Below are 5169 nucleotides of genomic sequence, written 5' to 3'. Positions count from 1 at the left end.
TTTCCCTTAAAGAAACTGTAATAAACATACAATTACACAAAAATACACATATATATACTTATTCAAGATTATTTTTCTTACTTTTTTGTAATGGATACTAACAAGGATAACTTTAAATGTATCTATATTATTTATTTATTAATAGAAAAGTAAAAAAAAAGTGGTAGAAAAACGACTTTGAATATTTTTGATAGATTTGATCTCAACATGCAACATGTCAACAGATTATTATAAAAACATTTCACTAAACTTGATTTGAACTGTGTGTTCTGATTCTCTGATCGTCCGTCGCTCACTGAGCACAGGAGTCAGCTCCTCCCTCTTTAAGAACATTAACTAACTGGAGGTGAGATATGAAAGACGTGCGTCTCACCACAGTGTCTCTGTGGACGTGCAGGCGGAGTCTCAGCAGGAGTCCGGCAACAATACATGATAATTAGCCTTCTGTTGTGATCTGGTTTCTGTCTGGACCGCGACCTCTGACCCCGTCCCTCAGCCAGACCACAGTGCCTCTCCGCTGGGGGCCAAACAGCCCGTCAATCAGGCCCCTTTTACCAGGGGCCCCGTCCCCTGTGGAGATCAGCGAGCCCGATGAAAGCCTCAAACACAGAGAGCCGATGGAGAGGAGGAGGAGGGAGGAGGGAGAGAGAGAGGAGGGAGAGAGAGGAGGGAGAGAGAGGCCCAAACAAATGATGGAATGATTAACAGGAGTTTTTTAAGATGTTAATCTGCAGAGAGAGACAGAGAAAGAAAGAGAGAGAGAGAGAGACACAGAGAGAGTGGGAGAGAGAAAGTGAAAGAAAGAGAGACAGAGAAAGAGAGACAGAGAAAGAGAGAGAGAGAGAGAGAGAGAGAGAGAGGGAAAGAGAAAGAAAGAGAGAGAGAGGAAGAAACAGAGAGAGTGGGAGAGAGAAAGTGAAAGAAAGAGAGACAGAGAAAGAGAGACAGAGAAAGAGAGAGAGAGAGAGAGAGAGAGAGAGAGAGAGAAAGTGAAAGAAAGAGAAAGAGAGAGAAAGAGAGAGAGAGAGAGAAGAGGTGGTTCTACTGAAAGTTAATGAAAAAGCTGCTGTGTGAAAACCTCTCAACACAACGACCACATCAAAGTCACTGAAATCACAGGAAACTTATTCAATCTGCATCTCGATGTAAAATCAAAGAGACAAAACAAAAGTTAAAGAAAACAGAGGAAAACATTTGATTTCCAACATGTCGTCAGATTTAAGACTTTCACTTCAAGTAAACTATTTATTTATTCATTTGAGTTTCAAGTATTTTTGAGGTATCTCTACTTTTACTTAAGTAAAGTATCTGAGTACTTGTATTACTCACTTATTATACTTTTTAAAATAAAGGCTGTGTGCATTATACATTATATATACTGTTTATCCATAGATGTATATAACATATTTGCTAATTAAACTAAGAATTAATCTCAGTTTATGTAAAATACAATTAAAATCCACTGTAATAGTTTAAAACTGTAAATGTGTAGTACTGAAAGCTGACAACAGGGGGAACCAGAGTGTCAGAGAAAACATTAAATGGTTGGATCATTAAAGTGGAAATTAACTCTTCAGGCTGAGTGTGTCTGTGTGTGTGTGAGTGTGTCTGTGTGAGTGGGTGTGTGAGTGTGTCTGTGTGTGTGTGTGTCTGTGAGTGTGTCCAAGTTCTTAACATGGAGATGATCAACGTGACTTCTACAGTTTTGAGGTCGATTTGTGTAAAAAGTTCAGAGAAGAAGGAAACAGTGAGAATTCATCGTTCGTCTTAATAAACTGTTTTGTAAGATCGATCTGTGTGAAAATAAATAAGAATTAATTTTGTGTTGATGGAGAAATCAAACGACTAAATGTTTCCTTGTAACAAACCAGTAACTTCTGATGTTCTGGTTGTCGCTCGTCGTCACTGGGACCAGAATCCACTGCTGCAGAGCTCAAATGAGAAGGTTTGATGGTTTTCATTCAGTTCTGTGATGGTAATAGAATTTATTTATGTTTTGTGACACTGAATGAAAAACAATTAATTCAGATAAGACACTTTGGTCTTTCAGATTTCTCAGGGAATCATTTGTGGATAGTTTGAAGTGAGTTTTCATTTTTAAGGAATCTGCTGATTATTGTAATAAAACACTCAAAACAAACTCCATTAAAAGTTGTTTGGTAGTTTGGTCAACAAACCAGCCTTACATATATGAGAAATAACAAACACACCCAGAAGCTGTCGTCCATTTTTACCTTTTTTAATGAACCCTGATTATTGTTTAATTACAAATGAAGATGAACAAATTGAAGAGAAACAGAAGTACAGGCGATTCCTCCGTGATGAAAACAACTCTGTCTCCCCCCTGGAGTGACAGTTCACCGCCGAGGTGGACGTGAGAGGAGAGACAGAGACAGAGGGGAGGACAGGGGGGGGGGGGGGCATTTCAAATAATACAATGGTTAAACAGTACAATGCTTTTTTTTCTTACAGAATCCTCCAAAATGGAAAAGAAAATATATATATACACAACATCAAAAAAAAAAAATGAAAATAGTTTCTTTCCCCTGCTGTATATCGGGGGGGGATGGTGTGACCCTCCTGTTGTCCATGGTAACATGATTATAAAATCAGTGTGAGTAAAAATAAAAAAATAAAAAGAAAGGACCGCACTGAAGTTGAAAAGCTGTCGCTCATGGAGAAGAGGCCAGGCCACAGCAAGAGGGTACAAAACAATACAAAAACAATAGTCATGTTAATAATATACTGTAATAATTACAAGAGTAACAGTAATACGTCTGAAAACATACAGAAGAAAACGACAAGAACAGCAACGATGAAATCGAGGGGTGCAAACATCGACCTGGTCACAGACACTTCTCCTTCCCGCCTGTTTCCGTGTCGCTGAGGCCACAGAGGGTCAAAGGTCGAACGTTCAGGTTCGGCTCGGAGGTTTTGGTTTTTCTTCACCAGACACTTGAAACCTGACACAACTGTTCTTCACGTTCTGCCAGATTTTCTGGAATCTCAAACGATAACGAGTGTTTTTTTTCCCAAAAGGAGGAATTCAGATTATTTGTTTGCTTGTAGAAGAACAGAAGTTTCTCTTTTGTGCCCGAGGAAGAAAATAAAACCTCGAGACGACGAACTGACGACGACACGGACACGAGGCCGGAGCTGCTTTTAGAAACCTGCAGAAGTGGAACTACGTTACCCAGAGGCCTTTGCAGACTGCGTTTTAAAGCTTTGTGTGTTTGTGTGTGTGTGTGTGTGTGTGATTTTGCCATCTACCGAGCAGAGTGAGCGAGTCATATTATGGGAAGTCCCTCTAATTTCCTGTGTGTGTGTTTCTGCAGTCGACTGTGGCAGCGTCTGATGTCATATGTCGTCATGCTTCCCTTTATTGTAGCCACAGTAAAGCCTGTTTCTAACCAGCACTGTGTGTGTGTGTGTGTGTGTGTGTGTCTGTGTGTGTGTGTGTGAGACTAACCCACACACACAAAGCTGCTCCAGTCAACTCAAACCAAAGTCCGGTCACATCAGGTGACGCAGAAGTGAAACCGTCCCGTGTCTGTGTCGTCCAATCAGAATCCGTCTGCTCTGAACACGTGGGCCCGTCACCACCTCCACGCTTTTTTTTTTGTGTGTTTTTTTTTTAAAGCAGATCTGTCTCAGACGACGGCTGTAAATCATTTGGGGCGTTTCAGTTCGAGGTGGGCGGGGCTTACCGGGTGAATTTAAATGTGCCCGTCTGTGACTGACGGTGGCTCCTGATCAGGTAAACCCCACCCGGGCTGCTACTGCCAGGGATGTTAAAAACAAACACGCCCCACTAACAATGTAAATATGATTCGACTCAGGTCCGGTGAATGTTCGCGCTCGCTCATCTATCCTCGTCACACCCTCCCTCCCCTGAATACACCATAACTGTTTTTTTTATTTTTTACAATATAAATATAAAACTCTGACGGCGGCGGCGGCCTTTGTCGCTGCAGCTCGACGGTCGAAGAGAAGGCAAGGGTGAGAAGGCAAAGGCTGAAATATACTGGTAATAATATGCCCATTAGAATATATACACATCTTTACCATTAAAAATAGGATTTTTTTTCCTGATTTGTATCAAATGACCATATTGAAATATACTATTTGAATTCAATATATATTTGAATAAAATATATATATATGTGTAGATTTACTTATTCTGTATCTCTCTTTTACAAAAAGGTGAAGGCATGGTGGTTGTGTGTGTGGGATCAAGTGTTTCACTGGGGGAACTGGTTTTAAACTCACGTTGGCTTCACAAAGGCACGTTTCTTATTTGGAATCGTTTGTTCATTAAAATGGGCACAAGGTCTTTTTTTAAACTATATGAATAAAAGGTCACAAAAATAAGTCGTTTTTTTTCTCTCAGTGAAGGTTTTGCCTGAGTTAACCTTGAGGCTCGACATTCTTCAGTACGTGGTTCCCGTTCTCCCCCCCGCCCCCCCGCCCTCCCCCCCAGACAAAATCATTTCTCCTCAGTCGCCGCTTCTCAAAACATCACATGAACAGATTCGGCGATTACGTCCAGAATACAGAAAGCCCTCAGATGGCTGCGAATGCCCGTAAAATACTGCCCGTGTCCTCAGGAGGCACAAACGTCCTCTGACAGAAAGAGGACAGTCTTCAGAAGATAAACAGGGGGAATGCAGACGAGAGCCGATGATCTGTGGGTGTGAGGGAGGAGACGCTCCGTCCTCAGAACCCCTCAGAAGATCCAAAAGAAGCTGAGACACTTTAAAACACCAGCTCTGGGTCCACGCACACGTTCAGAAACAAGTGTGTCTCTAATTACAGCCTCGCTCGTAGCTGCTTCCTCACCGAGAGGAGGAGGAGGAAGAGGAGGAAGAGGAGGAGAGATCTCAATGCCCCGGTGGTTTTTTTCTGTACAGTGAGAACCACGTTCGTCCGTGAGACCGGTGCAGAGATCGAGGGACCGAAAAAAAAAGAGTTCGTCAAAATCTACAACACGAACAAATCCAATCCTCGGTTCACGTCTTTATACAGTGTGGTGAACAGGCGGAGGATGAAGAGGAGGCCAGTGTCCGAGTTCACACTGTGATCATAAGAGTTCTTCTTCATCATCATCATCACCTCTCTGTAGGATCCATCGGTGCGACGCTGTTTCTTTTTTAATTTGTTTTGCTCACT

At 41.8% G+C, this 5169-nt stretch overlaps 1 protein-coding gene across 1 annotated transcript in view; it reads right to left on the bottom strand.

Moving 5' to 3' along the window:
- Positions 1-5169, bottom strand: part of LOC117770959 (tapasin-like) — a 1175540-nt gene that overhangs the window by 593944 nt on the left and 576427 nt on the right. The window lies entirely within an intron of this gene.

The sequence above is a fragment of the Hippoglossus hippoglossus genome, chromosome 11 (genome assembly GCF_009819705.1).
Source record: "Hippoglossus hippoglossus isolate fHipHip1 chromosome 11, fHipHip1.pri, whole genome shotgun sequence".
In the NCBI taxonomy this organism is placed as follows: domain Eukaryota; kingdom Metazoa; phylum Chordata; class Actinopteri; order Pleuronectiformes; family Pleuronectidae; genus Hippoglossus; species Hippoglossus hippoglossus.
Note: the sequence above shows the minus strand (reverse complement) of the source record. Positions and strands in the feature narration are given on the sequence as shown.